Source organism: Ambystoma mexicanum, chromosome 2q, assembly GCF_040938575.1.
Source record: "Ambystoma mexicanum isolate Mex_15411 chromosome 2q, UKY_AmexF1_1, whole genome shotgun sequence".
Taxonomy (NCBI): domain Eukaryota; kingdom Metazoa; phylum Chordata; class Amphibia; order Caudata; family Ambystomatidae; genus Ambystoma; species Ambystoma mexicanum.
Genome location: NC_090924.1, coordinates 1,466,888,093 through 1,466,910,745, shown reverse-complemented (window position 1 = coordinate 1,466,910,745; position 22,653 = coordinate 1,466,888,093).

The following is a 22,653-nucleotide window of genomic DNA, read 5'->3' as shown; positions in this document are numbered from 1 at the left end:
ATCCTCTTTATAAGACACAGCGGATCACAGACTCTGATGCACATCACTGGAACGGGGTAGCCTGATGGGAATCATCTTTATAAGACACGGCGGATCACAGGCTCTGATTCGCATCACTGGAATGGGTTAGCCTGATGGGAATCCTCTTTATAAGACATGGCGGATCACAGACTCTGATGCGCATCACTGGAACGGGCTAGCCTGATGGGAATCCTCTTTATAAGACACAGCAGATCACAGGCTCTGATGCACATCACTGGAATGGGCTAGCCTGATGGGAATCCTCTTTATAAGACACAGCGGATCACAGACTGTGATGAGCATCACTGGAACGGGCTAGCCTGATGGGAATAATCTTTATAAGACACAGCGGATCACAGACTCTGATGCGCATCAATGGAATGGGCTAGCCTGATGGGAATCCTCTTTATAAGACACGGCGGATCACAGACTCTGATGCGCATCACTGGAACGGACTAGCCTGATGGGAATCATCTTTATAAAACACAGCGGATCACAGACTCTGATGCGCATCACTGGAACGGGCTAGCCTGATGGGAATCCTCTTCATAAGACACAGCGGATCACAGACTCTGATGCGCATCACTGAAACGGGCTAGCCTGATGGGAATCCTCTTTATAAGACACAGCGGATCACAGACTGTGATGCACATCACTGGAACGGGCTAGCCTGATGGGAATCCTCTCTATAAGACACGGCGGATCACAGACTCTGATGCGCATCACTGGAACGGGGTAGCCTGATGGGAATCCTCTTTATAAGACACAGCGGATCACAGACTCTGATGCGCATCTCTGGAACGGGGTAGCCTGATGGGAATCCTCTTTATAAGACTTGGCGGATCACAGACTCTGATGCGCATCACTGGAACGGGGTAGCCTGATGGGAATCCTCTTTATAAGACACAGCGGATCACAGACTCTGATGCGCATCACTGGAACGGGCTAGCCTGATGGGGATCCTCTTTATAAGACATGGCGGATCACAGACTCTAATGTACATCACTGGAACGGACTAGCCTGATGGGGATCCTGTTTATAAGACATGGCGGATCACAGACTCTGAGGCACATCACTGGAATATGCTAACCTGATGGGATCCTCTTTATAAGACACAGTGGATCACAGACTCTGATGCGCATCACTGGAACGGGCTAGCCTGATGGGGATCCTCTTTATAAGACATGGCGGATCACAGACTCTAATGTACATCACTGGAACGGACTAGCCTGATGGGGATCCTCTTTATAAGACACGGCGGATCACAGACTCTGATGCACATCAATGGAATGGGCTAACCTGATGGGAATCCTCTTTATAAGATGTGGCGGATCAAAGACTCTGATGCACATCACTGGAACGGGCTAGCCTGATGGGAATCCTCTCTATAAGACACGGCGGATCACAGACTCTGATGCACATCACTGGAACAGACTAGCCTGATGGGAATCCTCTTTATAAGACACGACGGATCAAAGACTCTGATGTACATCACTGGAACGGGTTAGCCTGATGGGAATCCTCTTTATAAGACACGACGGATCACAGACTCTGATGTACATCACTGGAACGGGTTAGCCTGATGGGAATCCTCTTTAAAAGACACGACGGATCACAGACTCTGATGTACATCACTGGAACGGGTTAGCGTGATGGGGATCCTCTTTATAAGACATGCAGATCAGAGACTCTGATGTACATCACTGGAACGGGTTAGCCTGATGGGAATCCTCTTTATAAGACATGGCGGATCACAGACTCTGATGCATATCACTGGAACGGGCTAGCCTGATGGGAATCCTCTTTATAAGACACAGCGGATCACAGACTCTGATGCTCATCACTGGAACGGGCTAACCTGATGGGAATCCTCTTTATAAGACACGGCGGATCACAGACTCTGATGCGCATCACTGGAAGGGGTAGCCTGATGGGAATCATCTTTATAAGACATGGCGGATCACAGACTCTGATGCATATCACTGGAACGGGCTAGCCTGATGGGAGCCCTCTTTATAAGGCACAGTGGATCACAGACTCTGATGCACATCATTGGAACGGGCTAGCCTGATGGGGATCCTCTTTATAAGACACAGCGGATCACAGGCTCTGATTTGCATCACTAGAACGGGCTAGCCTGATGGGAATCCTCTTTATAAGACACAGCGGATCACAGACTCTGATGCGCATCACTGGAACGGGCTAACCTGATGGGAATCCTCTTTATAAGACACAGCGGATCACAGACTCTGATGCGCATCACTGGAACGGGCTAGCCTGATGTGAATCCTGTTTATAAGACACAGTGGATCACAGACTCTGATGCGCATCTCTGGAACGGGGTAGCCTGATGGGAATCCTTTTTATAAGACTTGGCGGATCACAGACTCTGATGTACATCACTGGAACGGACTAGCCTGATGGGGATCCTCTTTATAAGACATGGCGGATCACAGACTCTGAGGCACATCAATGGAATGGGCTAGCCTGATGAGAATCCTCTTTATAAGATGTGGCGGATCAAAGACTCTGATGCACATCACTGGAACGGGCTAGCCTGATGGGAATCCTCTCTATAAGACACGGCGGATCACAGACTCTGATGCACATCACTGGAATGGGCTAGCCTGATGGGATCCTCTCTATAAGACACGGCAGATCACAGACTCTGATGCACATCACTGGAACGGGCTAGCCTGATGGGAATCCTCTTTATAAGACTTGGCAGATCTCAGACTCTGAAGCACATCACTGGAACGGGCTAGCCTGATGATAATCCTCTCTATAAGACATGGCGGATCACAGACTCTGATGCACATCACTGGAACGGGCTAGCCTGATGGGAATAATCTTTATAAGACACAGCGGATCACAGACTCTGATGCACATCAATGGAATGGGCTAGCCTGATGGGAATCCTCTCTATAAGACATGGCGGATCACAGACTCTGATGCGCATCACTGGAACGGGGTAGCCTGATGGGAATCATCTTTATAAGTCACGGCGGATCACAGGCTCTGATTCGCATCACTGGAATGGGTTAGCCTGATGGGAATCCTCTTTATAAGACATGGCGGATCACAGACTCTGATGCACATCACTGGAACGGGCTAGCCTGATGGGAATCCTCTTTATAAGACTTGGCGGATCTCAGACTCTGATGCACATCACTGGAACGGGCTAGCCTGATGGGAATCCTCTCTATAAGACATGGCGGATCACAGACTCTGATGCACATCACTGGAACGGGCTAGCCTGATGGGGATCATCTTTATAAGACACGGCGGATCACAGATTCTGATGCATATCACTGGAACGGGCTAGCCTTATGGGAATCCTCTTTATAAGACACAGCGGATCACAGACTCTGATGAGCATCACTGGAACGGGCTAGCCTGATGGGAATCCTCTTTATAAGACACGGCGGATCACAGACTCTGATGTGCATCACTGGAACGGGCTAGACTGATGGGAATCATCTTTATAAGACACAGCGGATCACAGACTCTGATGGGAATCCTCTTTATAAGACACAGCGGATCACAGACTCTGATGCACATCACTGGAACGGGGTAGCCTGATGGGAATCATCTTTATAAGACACAGCGGATCACAGACTCTGATGCGCATCACTGGAACGGGCTAGCCTGATGGGAATCCTCTTTATAAGACACAGCGGATCACAGACTCTGATGCACATCACTGGAACGGGCTAGCCTGATGGGAATCCTCTTTATAAGACACAGCGGATCACAGACTCTGATGCGCATTACTGGAACGGGCTAGCCTGATGGGAATCCTCTTTATAAGACACAGCGGATCACAGACTCTGATGCACATCACTGGAACGGGCTAGACAGATGGGAATCCTCTCTATAAGACATGGCGGATCACAGACTCTGATGCACATCACTGGAACGGGCTAGCCTGATGGGAATCACCTTTAAAAGACACAGCGGATCGCAGACTCTGATGCGCATCACTGGAACGGGCTAACCTGATGGGAAACCTCTTTATAAGACACAGTGGATCACAGACTCTGATGCGCATCACTGGAACGAGGTAGCCTGATGGGAATCATCTTTATAAGACACGGCGGATCACAGACTCTGATGCGCATCACTGGAACGGGCTAGCCTGATGGGAATCCTCTTTATAAGACACTGCGGATCACAGACTCTGATGCGCATCGCTGGAACGGGCTAGCCTGATGGAATCATCTTTATAAGACACAGTGGATCACAGACTCTGATGCACATCACTGAACGGGCTAGCCTGATGGGAATCCTCTTTATAAGACACAGCGGATCACAGACTCTGATGCGCATCACTGGAACGGGCTAGCCTGATGGGAATCATCTTTATAAGACACAGCGGATCACAGACTCTGATGCGCATCACTGGAACAGGCTAGCCTGATGGGAATCCTCTTTATAAGACACAGCGGATCACAGACTCTGATGCGCATCACTGGAACGGGCTAGCCTGATGGGAATCATCTTTATAAGACACAGCGGATCACAGACTCTGATGCGCATCACTGGAACGGGCTAGCCTGATGGGAATCCTCTTTATAAGACAATGCGGATCACAGACTCTGATGCGCATCACTGGAACGGGCTAGCCTGATGGAATCCTCTTTATAAGACACAGTGGATCACAGACTCTGATGCACATCACTGAACGGGCTAGCCTGATGGGAATCCTCTTTATAAGACACAGTGGATCACAGACTCTGATGCGCATCACTGGAACGGGCTAGCCTGATGGGAATCATCTTTATAAGACAGAGCGGATCACAGACTCTGATGCGCATCACTGGAACGGGTAGCCTGATGGGAATCCTCTTTATAAGACACAGCGGATCACAGACTCTGATGCGCATCACTGGAACGGGCTAGCCTGATTGGAATCCTCTTTATAAGACACAGCGGATCACAGACTCTGATGCGCATCACTGGAATGGGCTAGCCTGATGGGAATCCTCTTTATAAGACACGGCGGATCACAGACTCTGATGTACATCACTGGAACGGGTTTGCCTGATGGGAATCCTCTTTATAAGACACGACGGATCACAGACTCTGATGTACATCACTGGAACGGGTTAGCCTGATGGGGATCCTCTTTATAAGACATGCAGATCACAGACTCTGATGCGCATCACTGGAACGGGGTAGCCTGATGGGAATCATCTTTATAAGACACGGCGGATCACAGACTCTGATGCGCATCACTGGAACGGGCTAGCCTGATGGGAATCCTCTTTATAAGACATGGCGGATCACAGACTCTGATAGGCATCACTGGAATGGGCTAGCCTGATGGGAATTCTCTTTATAAGACACAGCGGATCACAGACTCTGATGCGCATCACTGAAACGGGCTAGCCTGATGGGAATCATCTTTATAAGACACAGCGGATCACAGACTCTGATGCGCATCACTGGAACGGGCTAGCCTGATGGGAATCTGCTTTATAAGACAATGCGGATCACAGACTCTGATGCACATCACTGGAACGGGCTATCCTGATGGGAATCTGCTTTATAAGACAATTCGGATCACAGACTCTGATGCGCATCACTGGAACGGGCTAGCCTGATGGGAATCTGCTTTATAAGACAATGCGGATCACAGATTCTGATGCGCATCACTGGAACGGGCTAGCCTGATGGAATCCTCTTTATAAGACACAGTGGATCACAGACTCTGATGCACATAACTGAACGGGCTAGCCTGATGGGAATCCTCTTTATAAGACACAGCGGATCACAGACTCTGATGCGCATCACTGGAACGGGCTAGCCTGATGGGAATCATCTTTATAAGACACAGCGGATCACAGACTCTGATGCGCATCACTGGAACGGGGTAGCCTGATTGGAATCCTCTTTATAAGACACAGCGGATCACAGACTCTGATGCGCATCACTGGAAGGGGCTAGCCTGATGGGAATCCTCTTTATAAGACACAGCGGATCACAGACTCTGATGCGCATTACTGGAACGGGGTAGCCTGATGGGAATTATCTTTATAAGACACGGCGGATCACAGACTTTGATGCGCATCACTGGAACGGGCTAGCCTGATGGGAATCCTTTTTATAAGATACTGCGGATCACAGACTCTGATGCACATCACTGGAACGGGCTAGCCTGAAGGAATCATCTTTATAAGACACAGTGGATCACAGACTCTGATGCGCATCACTGGAATGGGCTAGCCTGATGGGAATCCTCTTTATAAGACACGGCGGATCACAGACTCTGATGTACATCACTGGAACGGGTTTGCCTGATGGGAATCCTCTTTATAAGACACGACGGATCACAGACTCTGATGTACATCACTGGAACGGGTTAGCCTGATGGGGATCCTCTTTATAAGACATGCAGATCACAGACTCTGATGCGCATCACTGGAACGGGGTAGCCTGATGGGAATCATCTTTATAAGACACGGCGGATCACAGACTCTGATGCGCATCACTGGAACGGGCTAGCCTGATGGGAATCCTCTTTATAAGACATGGCGGATCACAGACTCTGATAGGCATCACTGGAATGGGCTAGCCTGATGGGAATTCTCTTTATAAGACACAGCGGATCACAGACTCTGATGCGCATCACTGAAACGGGCTAGCCTGATGGGAATCATCTTTATAAGACACAGCGGATCACAGACTCTGATGCGCATCACTGGAACGGGCTAGCCTGATGGGAATCTGCTTTATAAGACAATGCGGATCACAGACTCTGATGCACATCACTGGAACGGGCTATCCTGATGGGAATCTGCTTTATAAGACAATTCGGATCACAGACTCTGATGCGCATCACTGGAACGGGCTAGCCTGATGGGAATCTGCTTTATAAGACAATGCGGATCACAGATTCTGATGCGCATCACTGGAACGGGCTAGCCTGATGGAATCCTCTTTATAAGACACAGTGGATCACAGACTCTGATGCACATAACTGAACGGGCTAGCCTGATGGGAATCCTCTTTATAAGACACAGCGGATCACAGACTCTGATGCGCATCACTGGAACGGGCTAGCCTGATGGGAATCATCTTTATAAGACACAGCGGATCACAGACTCTGATGCGCATCACTGGAACGGGGTAGCCTGATTGGAATCCTCTTTATAAGACACAGCGGATCACAGACTCTGATGCGCATCACTGGAAGGGGCTAGCCTGATGGGAATCCTCTTTATAAGACACAGCGGATCACAGACTCTGATGCGCATTACTGGAACGGGGTAGCCTGATGGGAATTATCTTTATAAGACACGGCGGATCACAGACTTTGATGCGCATCACTGGAACGGGCTAGCCTGATGGGAATCCTTTTTATAAGATACTGCGGATCACAGACTCTGATGCACATCACTGGAACGGGCTAGCCTGAAGGAATCATCTTTATAAGACACAGTGGATCACAGACTCTGATGCGCATCACTGGAACAGGCTAGCCTGATGGGAATCCTCTTTATAAGACACGACGGATCAAAGACTCTGATGTACATCACTGGAACGGGTTAGCCTGATGGGAATCCTCTTTATAAGACACAGCGGATCACAGACTGTGATGTGCATCACTGGAACGGGCTAACCTGATGGGAATCCTCTTTATAAGACACAGCGGATCACAGACTCTGATGCACATCACTGGAACGGGCTAGCCTGATGGGAATCCTCTTTATAAGACACAGCGGATCACAGACTCTGATGCGCATCACTGGAACGGGCTAGCCTGATGGGAATCCTCTTTATAAGACACAGCGGATCACAGACTCTGATGCGCATCACTGGAACGGGCTAGCCTGATGGGAATCCTCTTTATAAGACACAGCGGATCACAGAATCTGATGCTCATCACTGGAACGGGCTAGCCTGATGGGAATCATCTTTATAAGACACAACGGATCACAGACTCTGATGCACATCACTGGAACGGGGTAGACTGATGGGAATCCTCTTTATAAGACACAGCGGATCACAGACTCTGATGCGCATCACTGGAACGGGCTAGCCTGATGGGAATCCTCTTTATAAGACACAGCGGATCACAGACTCTGATGCGCATCACTGGAACAGGCTAGCCTGATGGGAATCCTCTTTATAAGACACGACGGATCAAAGACTCTGATGTACATCACTGGAACGGGTTAGCCTGATGGGAATCCTCTTTATAAGACACAGCGGATCACAGACTCTGATGCGCATCACTGGAACGGGCTAACCTGATGGGAATCCTCTTTATAAGACACAGCGGATCACAGACTCTGATGCGCATCACTGGAACGGGCTAGCCTGATGGGAATCATCTTTATAAGACACGGCGGATCACAGACTCTGATGCGCATCACTGGAACGGGCTAGCCTGATGGGAATCATCTTTATAAGACACGGCGGATCACAGGCTTTGATGCGCATCACTGGAACGGGCTAGCCTGATGGGAATCCTCTTTATAAGATACTGCGGATCACAGGCTCTGATGCGCATCACTGGAACGGGCTAGCCTGATTGGAATCCTCTTTATAAGACACAGCGGATCACAGACTCTGATGCGCATCACTGGAACGGGCTAGCCTGATGGGAATCATCTTCATAAGACACAGCGGATCACAGACTCTGATGCGCATCACTGGAACAGGCTAGCCTGATGGGAATCCTCTTTATAAGACACAGCGGATCACAGACTCTGATGCGCATCACTGGAACGGGCTAGCCTAATGGGAATCATCTTTATAAGACACAGCGGATCAGAGACTCTGATGCGCATCACTGGAACGGGCTAGCCTGATGGGAATCCGCTTTATAAGACAATGCGGATCACAGACTCTGATGCGCATCACTGGAACGGGCTAGCCTGATGGAATCCTCTTTATAAGACACAGTGGATCACAGACTCTGATGCGCATCACTGAACGGGCTAGCCTGATGGGAATCCTCTTTATAAGACACAGCGGATCACAGAATCTGATGCGCATCACTGGAACGGGCTAGCCTGATGGGAATCATCTTTATAAGACACAACGGATCACAGACTCTGATGCACATCACTGGAACGGGGTAGACTGATGGGAATCCTCTTTATAAGACACAGCGGATCACAGACTCTGATGCGCATCACTGGAACGGGCTAGCCTGATGGGAATCCTCTTTATAAGACACAGCGGATCACAAACTCTGATGCGCATCACTGGAACAGGCTAGCCTGATGGGAATCCTCTTTATAAGACACGACGGATCAAAGACTCTGATGTACATCACTGGAACGGGTTAGCCTGATGGGAATCCTCTTTATAAGACACAGCGGATCACAGACTCTGATGCGCATCACTGGAACGGGCTAACCTGATGGGAATCCTCTTTATAAGACACAGCGGATCACAGACTCTGATGCGCATCACTGGAACGGGGTAGCCTGATGGGAATCATCTTTATAAGACACGGCGGATCACAGACTCTGATGCGCATCACTGGAACAGGCTAGCCTGATGGGAATCCTCTTTATAAGACACGGCGGATCACAGACTCTGATGCGCATCACTGGAACAGGCTAGCCTGATGGGAATCCTCTTTATAAGACACAGCGGATCACAGACTCTGATGCGCATCACTGGAACGGGCTAGCCTGATGGGAATCCTCTTTATAAGACACAGCGGATCACAGACTCTGATGCACATCACTGGAACGGGGTAGCCTGATGGGAATCATCTTTATAAGACACAGCGGATCACAGACTCTGATGCACATCAATGGAATGGGCTAGCCTGATGGGAATCCTCTCTATAAGACATGGCGGATCACAGACTCTGATGCACATCACTGGAACGGGCTAGCCTGATGGGAATCCTCTTTATAAGACTTGGCGGATCTCAGGCTCTGATGCACATCACTGGAACAGGCTAGCCTGATGGGAATCCTCTTTATAAGACACAGCGGATCACAGACTCTGATGCGCATTACTGAAATGGGCTAGCCTGATGGGAATCCTCTTTATAAGACACGGCGGATCACAGGCTCTGATTCGCATCACTGGAATGGGTTAGCCTGATGGGAATCCTCTTTATAAGACATGGCGGATCACAGACTCTGATGCGCATCACTGGAACGGGCTAGCCTGATGGGAATCCTCTTTATAAGACACAGCAGATCACAGGCTCTGATGCACATCACTGGAATGGGCTAGCCTGATGGGAATCCTCTTTATAAGACACAGCGGATCACAGACTGTGATGAGCATCACTGGAACGGGCTAGCCTGATGGGAATAATCTTTATAAGACACAGCGGATCACAGACTCTGATGCGCATCAATGGAATGGGCTAGCCTGATGGGAATCCTCTTTATAAGACATGGCGGATCACAGACTCTGATGCGCATCACTGGAACGGACTAGCCTGATGGGAATCATCTTTATAAGACACAGCGGATCACAGACTCTGATGCGCATCACTGGAACGGGCTAGCCTGATGGGAATCCTCTTCATAAGACACAGCGGATCACAGACTCTGATGCGCATCACTGAAACGGGCTAGCCTGATGGGAATCCTCTTTATAAGACACAGCGGATCACAGACTGTGATGCACATCACTGGAACGGGCTAGCCTGATGGGAATCCTCTCTATAAGACACGGCGGATCACAGACTCTGATGCGCATCACTGGAACGGGGTAGCCTGATGGGAATCCTCTTTATAAGACACAGCGGATCACAGACTCTGATGCGCATCACTGGAACGGGCTAGCCTGATGGGGATCCTCTTTATAAGACATGGCGGATCACAGACTCTAATGTACATCACTGGAACGGACTAGCCTGATGGGGATCCTGTTTATAAGACATGGCGGATCACAGACTCTGAGGCACATCACTGGAATATGCTAACCTGATGGGATCCTCTTTATAAGACACAGTGGATCACAGACTCTGATGCGCATCACTGGAACGGGCTAGCCTGATGGGGATCCTCTTTATAAGACATGGCGGATCACAGACTCTAATGTACATCACTGGAACGGACTAGCCTGATGGGGATCCTCTTTATAAGACACGGCGGATCACAGACTCTGATGCACATCAATGGAATGGGCTAACCTGATGGGAATCCTCTTTATAAGATGTGGCGGATCAAAGACTCTGATGCACATCACTGGAACGGGCTAGCCTGATGGGAATCCTCTCTATAAGACACGGCGGATCACAGACTCTGATGCACATCACTGGAACAGACTAGCCTGATGGGAATCCTCTTTATAAGACACGACGGATCAAAGACTCTGATGTACATCACTGGAACGGGTTAGCCTGATGGGAATCCTCTTTATAAGACACGACGGATCACAGACTCTGATGTACATCACTGGAACGGGTTAGCCTGATGGGAATCCTCTTTAAAAGACACGACGGATCACAGACTCTGATGTACATCACTGGAACGGGTTAGCGTGATGGGGATCCTCTTTATAAGACATGCAGATCAGAGACTCTGATGTACATCACTGGAACGGGTTAGCCTGATGGGAATCCTCTTTATAAGACATGGCGGATCACAGACTCTGATGCATATCACTGGAACGGGCTAGCCTGATGGGAATCCTCTTTATAAGACACAGCGGATCACAGACTCTGATGCTCATCACTGGAACGGGCTAACCTGATGGGAATCCTCTTTATAAGACACGGCGGATCACAGACTCTGATGCGCATCACTGGAAGGGGTAGCCTGATGGGAATCATCTTTATAAGACATGGCGGATCACAGACTCTGATGCATATCACTGGAACGGGCTAGCCTGATGGGAGCCCTCTTTATAAGGCACAGTGGATCACAGACTCTGATGCACATCACTGGAACGGGCTAGCCTGATGGGAATCCTCTTTATAAGACACAGCGGATCACAGACTCTGATGCGCATTACTGGAACGGGCTAGCCTGATGGGAATCCTCTTTATAAGACACAGCGGATCACAGACTCTGATGCACATCACTGGAACGGGCTAGACAGATGGGAATCCTCTCTATAAGACATGGCGGATCACAGACTCTGATGCACATCACTGGAACGGGCTAGCCTGATGGGAATCACCTTTAAAAGACACAGCGGATCGCAGACTCTGATGCGCATCACTGGAACGGGCTAACCTGATGGGAAACCTCTTTATAAGACACAGTGGATCACAGACTCTGATGCGCATCACTGGAACGAGGTAGCCTGATGGGAATCATCTTTATAAGACACGGCGGATCACAGACTCTGATGCGCATCACTGGAACGGGCTAGCCTGATGGGAATCCTCTTTATAAGACACTGCGGATCACAGACTCTGATGCGCATCGCTGGAACGGGCTAGCCTGATGGAATCATCTTTATAAGACACAGTGGATCACAGACTCTGATGCACATCACTGAACGGGCTAGCCTGATGGGAATCCTCTTTATAAGACACAGCGGATCACAGACTCTGATGCGCATCACTGGAACGGGCTAGCCTGATGGGAATCATCTTTATAAGACACAGCGGATCACAGACTCTGATGCGCATCACTGGAACAGGCTAGCCTGATGGGAATCCTCTTTATAAGACACAGCGGATCACAGACTCTGATGCGCATCACTGGAACGGGCTAGCCTGATGGGAATCATCTTTATAAGACACAGCGGATCACAGACTCTGATGCGCATCACTGGAACGGGCTAGCCTGATGGGAATCCTCTTTATAAGACAATGCGGATCACAGACTCTGATGCGCATCACTGGAACGGGCTAGCCTGATGGAATCCTCTTTATAAGACACAGTGGATCACAGACTCTGATGCACATCACTGAACGGGCTAGCCTGATGGGAATCCTCTTTATAAGACACAGTGGATCACAGACTCTGATGCGCATCACTGGAACGGGCTAGCCTGATGGGAATCATCTTTATAAGACAGAGCGGATCACAGACTCTGATGCGCATCACTGGAACGGGTAGCCTGATGGGAATCCTCTTTATAAGACACAGCGGATCACAGACTCTGATGCGCATCACTGGAACGGGCTAGCCTGATTGGAATCCTCTTTATAAGACACAGCGGATCACAGACTCTGATGCGCATCACTGGAATGGGCTAGCCTGATGGGAATCCTCTTTATAAGACACGGCGGATCACAGACTCTGATGTACATCACTGGAACGGGTTTGCCTGATGGGAATCCTCTTTATAAGACACGACGGATCACAGACTCTGATGTACATCACTGGAACGGGTTAGCCTGATGGGGATCCTCTTTATAAGACATGCAGATCACAGACTCTGATGCGCATCACTGGAACGGGGTAGCCTGATGGGAATCATCTTTATAAGACACGGCGGATCACAGACTCTGATGCGCATCACTGGAACGGGCTAGCCTGATGGGAATCCTCTTTATAAGACATGGCGGATCACAGACTCTGATAGGCATCACTGGAATGGGCTAGCCTGATGGGAATTCTCTTTATAAGACACAGCGGATCACAGACTCTGATGCGCATCACTGAAACGGGCTAGCCTGATGGGAATCATCTTTATAAGACACAGCGGATCACAGACTCTGATGCGCATCACTGGAACGGGCTAGCCTGATGGGAATCTGCTTTATAAGACAATGCGGATCACAGACTCTGATGCACATCACTGGAACGGGCTATCCTGATGGGAATCTGCTTTATAAGACAATTCGGATCACAGACTCTGATGCGCATCACTGGAACGGGCTAGCCTGATGGGAATCTGCTTTATAAGACAATGCGGATCACAGATTCTGATGCGCATCACTGGAACGGGCTAGCCTGATGGAATCCTCTTTATAAGACACAGTGGATCACAGACTCTGATGCACATAACTGAACGGGCTAGCCTGATGGGAATCCTCTTTATAAGACACAGCGGATCACAGACTCTGATGCGCATCACTGGAACGGGCTAGCCTGATGGGAATCATCTTTATAAGACACAGCGGATCACAGACTCTGATGCGCATCACTGGAACGGGGTAGCCTGATTGGAATCCTCTTTATAAGACACAGCGGATCACAGACTCTGATGCGCATCACTGGAAGGGGCTAGCCTGATGGGAATCCTCTTTATAAGACACAGCGGATCACAGACTCTGATGCGCATTACTGGAACGGGGTAGCCTGATGGGAATTATCTTTATAAGACACGGCGGATCACAGACTTTGATGCGCATCACTGGAACGGGCTAGCCTGATGGGAATCCTTTTTATAAGATACTGCGGATCACAGACTCTGATGCACATCACTGGAACGGGCTAGCCTGAAGGAATCATCTTTATAAGACACAGTGGATCACAGACTCTGATGCGCATCACTGGAACAGGCTAGCCTGATGGGAATCCTCTTTATAAGACACGACGGATCAAAGACTCTGATGTACATCACTGGAACGGGTTAGCCTGATGGGAATCCTCTTTATAAGACACAGCGGATCACAGACTGTGATGTGCATCACTGGAACGGGCTAACCTGATGGGAATCCTCTTTATAAGACACAGCGGATCACAGACTCTGATGCACATCACTGGAACGGGCTAGCCTGATGGGAATCCTCTTTATAAGACACAGCGGATCACAGACTCTGATGCGCATCACTGGAACGGGCTAGCCTGATGGGAATCCTCTTTATAAGACACAGCGGATCACAGACTCTGATGCGCATCACTGGAACGGGCTAGCCTGATGGGAATCCTCTTTATAAGACACAGCGGATCACAGAATCTGATGCTCATCACTGGAACGGGCTAGCCTGATGGGAATCATCTTTATAAGACACAACGGATCACAGACTCTGATGCACATCACTGGAACGGGGTAGACTGATGGGAATCCTCTTTATAAGACACAGCGGATCACAGACTCTGATGCGCATCACTGGAACGGGCTAGCCTGATGGGAATCCTCTTTATAAGACACAGCGGATCACAGACTCTGATGCGCATCACTGGAACAGGCTAGCCTGATGGGAATCCTCTTTATAAGACACGACGGATCAAAGACTCTGATGTACATCACTGGAACGGGTTAGCCTGATGGGAATCCTCTTTATAAGACACAGCGGATCACAGACTCTGATGCGCATCACTGGAACGGGCTAACCTGATGGGAATCCTCTTTATAAGACACAGCGGATCACAGACTCTGATGCGCATCACTGGAACGGGCTAGCCTGATGGGAATCATCTTTATAAGACACGGCGGATCACAGACTCTGATGCGCATCACTGGAACGGGCTAGCCTGATGGGAATCATCTTTATAAGACACGGCGGATCACAGGCTTTGATGCGCATCACTGGAACGGGCTAGCCTGATGGGAATCCTCTTTATAAGATACTGCGGATCACAGGCTCTGATGCGCATCACTGGAACGGGCTAGCCTGATTGGAATCCTCTTTATAAGACACAGCGGATCACAGACTCTGATGCGCATCACTGGAACGGGCTAGCCTGATGGGAATCATCTTCATAAGACACAGCGGATCACAGACTCTGATGCGCATCACTGGAACAGGCTAGCCTGATGGGAATCCTCTTTATAAGACACAGCGGATCACAGACTCTGATGCGCATCACTGGAACGGGCTAGCCTAATGGGAATCATCTTTATAAGACACAGCGGATCAGAGACTCTGATGCGCATCACTGGAACGGGCTAGCCTGATGGGAATCCGCTTTATAAGACAATGCGGATCACAGACTCTGATGCGCATCACTGGAACGGGCTAGCCTGATGGAATCCTCTTTATAAGACACAGTGGATCACAGACTCTGATGCGCATCACTGAACGGGCTAGCCTGATGGGAATCCTCTTTATAAGACACAGCGGATCACAGAATCTGATGCGCATCACTGGAACGGGCTAGCCTGATGGGAATCATCTTTATAAGACACAACGGATCACAGACTCTGATGCACATCACTGGAACGGGGTAGACTGATGGGAATCCTCTTTATAAGACACAGCGGATCACAGACTCTGATGCGCATCACTGGAACGGGCTAGCCTGATGGGAATCCTCTTTATAAGACACAGCGGATCACAAACTCTGATGCGCATCACTGGAACAGGCTAGCCTGATGGGAATCCTCTTTATAAGACACGACGGATCAAAGACTCTGATGTACATCACTGGAACGGGTTAGCCTGATGGGAATCCTCTTTATAAGACACAGCGGATCACAGACTCTGATGCGCATCACTGGAACGGGCTAACCTGATGGGAATCCTCTTTATAAGACACAGCGGATCACAGACTCTGATGCGCATCACTGGAACGGGGTAGCCTGATGGGAATCATCTTTATAAGACACGGCGGATCACAGACTCTGATGCGCATCACTGGAACAGGCTAGCCTGATGGGAATCCTCTTTATAAGACACGGCGGATCACAGACTCTGATGCGCATCACTGGAACAGGCTAGCCTGATGGGAATCCTCTTTATAAGACACAGCGGATCACAGACTCTGATGCGCATCACTGGAACGGGCTAGCCTGATGGGAATCCTCTTTATAAGACACAGCGGATCACAGACTCTGATGCACATCACTGGAACGGGGTAGCCTGATGGGAATCATCTTTATAAGACACAGCGGATCACAGACTCTGATGCACATCAATGGAATGGGCTAGCCTGATGGGAATCCTCTCTATAAGACATGGCGGATCACAGACTCTGATGCACATCACTGGAACGGGCTAGCCTGATGGGAATCCTCTTTATAAGACTTGGCGGATCTCAGGCTCTGATGCACATCACTGGAACAGGCTAGCCTGATGGGAATCCTCTTTATAAGACACAGCGGATCACAGACTCTGATGCGCATTACTGAAATGGGCTAGCCTGATGGGAATCCTCTTTATAAGACACGGCGGATCACAGGCTCTGATTCGCATCACTGGAATGGGTTAGCCTGATGGGAATCCTCTTTATAAGACATGGCGGATCACAGACTCTGATGCGCATCACTGGAACGGGCTAGCCTGATGGGAATCCTCTTTATAAGACACAGCAGATCACAGGCTCTGATGCACATCACTGGAATGGGCTAGCCTGATGGGAATCCTCTTTATAAGACACAGCGGATCACAGACTGTGATGAGCATCACTGGAACGGGCTAGCCTGATGGGAATAATCTTTATAAGACACAGCGGATCACAGACTCTGATGCGCATCAATGGAATGGGCTAGCCTGATGGGAATCCTCTTTATAAGACATGGCGGATCACAGACTCTGATGCGCATCACTGGAACGGACTAGCCTGATGGGAATCATCTTTATAAGACACAGCGGATCACAGACTCTGATGCGCATCACTGGAACGGGCTAGCCTGATGGGAATCCTCTTCATAAGACACAGCGGATCACAGACTCTGATGCGCATCACTGAAACGGGCTAGCCTGATGGGAATCCTCTTTATAAGACACAGCGGATCACAGACTGTGATGCACATCACTGGAACGGGCTAGCCTGATGGGAATCCTCTCTATAAGACACGGCGGATCACAGACTCTGATGCGCATCACTGGAACGGGGTAGCCTGATGGGAATCCTCTTTATAAGACACAGCGGATCACAGACTCTGATGCGCATCACTGGAACGGGCTAGCCTGATGGGGATCCTCTTTATAAGACATGGCGGATCACAGACTCTAATGTACATCACTGGAACGGACTAGCCTGATGGGGATCCTGTTTATAAGACATGGCGGATCACAGACTCTGAGGCACATCACTGGAATATGCTAACCTGATGGGATCCTCTTTATAAGACACAGTGGATCACAGACTCTGATGCGCATCACTGGAACGGGCTAGCCTGATGGGGATCCTCTTTATAAGACATGGCGGATCACAGACTCTAATGTACATCACTGGAACGGACTAGCCTGATGGGGATCCTCTTTATAAGACACGGCGGATCACAGACTCTGATGCACATCAATGGAATGGGCTAACCTGATGGGAATCCTCTTTATAAGATGTGGCGGATCAAAGACTCTGATGCACATCACTGGAACGGGCTAGCCTGATGGGAATCCTCTCTATAAGACACGGCGGATCACAGACTCTGATGCACATCACTGGAACAGACTAGCCTGATGGGAATCCTCTTTATAAGACACGACGGATCAAAGACTCTGATGTACATCACTGGAACGGGTTAGCCTGATGGGAATCCTCTTTATAAGACACGACGGATCACAGACTCTGATGTACATCACTGGAACGGGTTAGCCTGATGGGAATCCTCTTTAAAAGACACGACGGATCACAGACTCTGATGTACATCACTGGAACGGGTTAGCGTGATGGGGATCCTCTTTATAAGACATGCAGATCAGAGACTCTGATGTACATCACTGGAACGGGTTAGCCTGATGGGAATCCTCTTTATAAGACATGGCGGATCACAGACTCTGATGCATATCACTGGAACGGGCTAGCCTGATGGGAATCCTCTTTATAAGACACAGCGGATCACAGACTCTGATGCTCATCACTGGAACGGGCTAACCTGATGGGAATCCTCTTTATAAGACACGGCGGATCACAGACTCTGATGCGCATCACTGGAAGGGGTAGCCTGATGGGAATCATCTTTATAAGACATGGCGGATCACAGACTCTGATGCATATCACTGGAACGGGCTAGCCTGATGGGAGCCCTCTTTATAAGGCACAGTGGATCACAGACTCTGATGCACATCATTGGAACGGGCTAGCCTGATGGGGATCCTCTTTATAAGACACAGCGGATCACAGGCTCTGATTTGCATCACTAGAACGGGCTAGCCTGATGGGAATCCTCTTTATAAGACACAGCGGATCACAGACTCTGATGCGCATCACTGGAACGGGCTAACCTGATGGGAATCCTCTTTATAAGACACAGCGGATCACAGACTCTGATGCGCATCACTGGAACGGGCTAGCCTGATGTGAATCCTGTTTATAAGACACAGTGGATCACAGACTCTGATGCGCATCTCTGGAACGGGGTAGCCTGATGGGAATCCTTTTTATAAGACTTGGCGGATCACAGACTCTGATGTACATCACTGGAACGGACTAGCCTGATGGGGATCCTCTTTATAAGACATGGCGGATCACAGACTCTGAGGCACATCAATGGAATGGGCTAGCCTGATGAGAATCCTCTTTATAAGATGTGGCGGATCAAAGACTCTGATGCACATCACTGGAACGGGCTAGCCTGATGGGAATCCTCTCTATAAGACACGGCGGATCACAGACTCTGATGCACATCACTGGAATGGGCTAGCCTGATGGGATCCTCTCTATAAGACACGGCAGATCACAGACTCTGATGCACATCACTGGAACGGGCTAGCCTGATGGGAATCCTCTTTATAAGACTTGGCAGATCTCAGACTCTGAAGCACATCACTGGAACGGGCTAGCCTGATGATAATCCTCTCTATAAGACATGGCGGATCACAGACTCTGATGCACATCACTGGAACGGGCTAGCCTGATGGGAATAATCTTTATAAGACACAGCGGATCACAGACTCTGATGCACATCAATGGAATGGGCTAGCCTGATGGGAATCCTCTCTATAAGACATGGCGGATCACAGACTCTGATGCGCATCACTGGAACGGGGTAGCCTGATGGGAATCATCTTTATAAGTCACGGCGGATCACAGGCTCTGATTCGCATCACTGGAATGGGTTAGCCTGATGGGAATCCTCTTTATAAGACATGGCGGATCACAGACTCTGATGCACATCACTGGAACGGGCTAGCCTGATGGGAATCCTCTTTATAAGACTTGGCGGATCTCAGACTCTGATGCACATCACTGGAACGGGCTAGCCTGATGGGAATCCTCTCTATAAGACATGGCGGATCACAGACTCTGATGCACATCACTGGAACGGGCTAGCCTGATGGGGATCATCTTTATAAGACACGGCGGATCACAGATTCTGATGCATATCACTGGAACGGGCTAGCCTTATGGGAATCCTCTTTATAAGACACAGCGGATCACAGACTCTGATGAGCATCACTGGAACGGGCTAGCCTGATGGGAATCCTCTTTATAAGACACGGCGGATCACAGACTCTGATGTGCATCACTGGAACGGGCTAGACTGATGGGAATCATCTTTATAAGACACAGCGGATCACAGACTCTGATGGGAATCCTCTTTATAAGACACAGCGGATCACAGACTCTGATGCACATCACTGGAACGGGGTAGCCTGATGGGAATCATCTTTATAAGACACAGCGGATCACAGACTCTGATGCGCATCACTGGAACGGGCTAGCCTGATGGGAATCCTCTTTATAAGACACAGCGGATCACAGACTCTGATGCACATCACTGGAACGGGCTAGCCTGATGGGAATCCTCTTTATAAGACACAGCGGATCACAGACTCTGATGCGCATTACTGGAACGGGCTAGCCTGATGGGAATCCTCTTTATAAGACACAGCGGATCACAGACTCTGATGCACATCACTGGAACGGGCTAGACAGATGGGAATCCTCTCTATAAGACATGGCGGATCACAGACTCTGATGCACATCACTGGAACGGGCTAGCCTGATGGGAATCACCTTTAAAAGACACAGCGGATCGCAGACTCTGATGCGCATCACTGGAACGGGCTAACCTGATGGGAAACCTCTTTATAAGACACAGTGGATCACAGACTCTGATGCGCATCACTGGAACGAGGTAGCCTGATGGGAATCATCTTTATAAGACACGGCGGATCACAGACTCTGATGCGCATCACTGGAACGGGCTAGCCTGATGGGAATCCTCTTTATAAGACACTGCGGATCACAGACTCTGATGCGCATCGCTGGAACGGGCTAGCCTGATGGAATCATCTTTATAAGACACAGTGGATCACAGACTCTGATGCACATCACTGAACGGGCTAGCCTGATGGGAATCCTCTTTATAAGACACAGCGGATCACAGACTCTGATGCGCATCACTGGAACGGGCTAGCCTGATGGGAATCATCTTTATAAGACACAGCGGATCACAGACTCTGATGCGCATCACTGGAACAGGCTAGCCTGATGGGAATCCTCTTTATAAGACACAGCGGATCACAGACTCTGATGCGCATCACTGGAACGGGCTAGCCTGATGGGAATCATCTTTATAAGACACAGCGGATCACAGACTCTGATGCGCATCACTGGAACGGGCTAGCCTGATGGGAATCCTCTTTATAAGACAATGCGGATCACAGACTCTGATGCGCATCACTGGAACGGGCTAGCCTGATGGAATCCTCTTTATAAGACACAGTGGATCACAGACTCTGATGCACATCACTGAACGGGCTAGCCTGATGGGAATCCTCTTTATAAGACACAGTGGATCACAGACTCTGATGCGCATCACTGGAACGGGCTAGCCTGATGGGAATCATCTTTATAAGACAGAGCGGATCACAGACTCTGATGCGCATCACTGGAACGGGTAGCCTGATGGGAATCCTCTTTATAAGACACAGCGGATCACAGACTCTGATGCGCATCACTGGAACGGGCTAGCCTGATTGGAATCCTCTTTATAAGACACAGCGGATCACAGACTCTGATGCGCATCACTGGAATGGGCTAGCCTGATGGGAATCCTCTTTATAAGACACGGCGGATCACAGACTCTGATGTACATCACTGGAACGGGTTTGCCTGATGGGAATCCTCTTTATAAGACACGACGGATCACAGACTCTGATGTACATCACTGGAACGGGTTAGCCTGATGGGGATCCTCTTTATAAGACATGCAGATCACAGACTCTGATGCGCATCACTGGAACGGGGTAGCCTGATGGGAATCATCTTTATAAGACACGTCGGATCACAGACTCTGATGCGCATCACTGGAACGGGCTAGCCTGATGGGAATCCTCTTTATAAGACATGGCGGATCACAGACTCTGATAGGCATCACTGGAATGGGCTAGCCTGATGGGAATTCTCTTTATAAGACACAGCGGATCACAGACTCTGATGCGCATCACTGAAACGGGCTAGCCTGATGGGAATCATCTTTATAAGACACAGCGGATCACAGACTCTGATGCGCATCACTGGAACGGGCTAGCCTGATGGGAATCTGCTTTATAAGACAATGCGGATCACAGACTCTGATGCACATCACTGGAACGGGCTATCCTGATGGGAATCTGCTTTATAAGACAATTCGGATCACAGACTCTGATGCGCATCACTGGAACGGGCTAGCCTGATGGGAATCTGCTTTATAAGACAATGCGGATCACAGATTCTGATGCGCATCACTGGAACGGGCTAGCCTGATGGAATCCTCTTTATAAGACACAGTGGATCACAGACTCTGATGCACATAACTGAACGGGCTAGCCTGATGGGAATCCTCTTTATAAGACACAGCGGATCACAGACTCTGATGCGCATCACTGGAACGGGCTAGCCTGATGGGAATCATCTTTATAAGACACAGCGGATCACAGACTCTGATGCGCATCACTGGAACGGGGTAGCCTGATTGGAATCC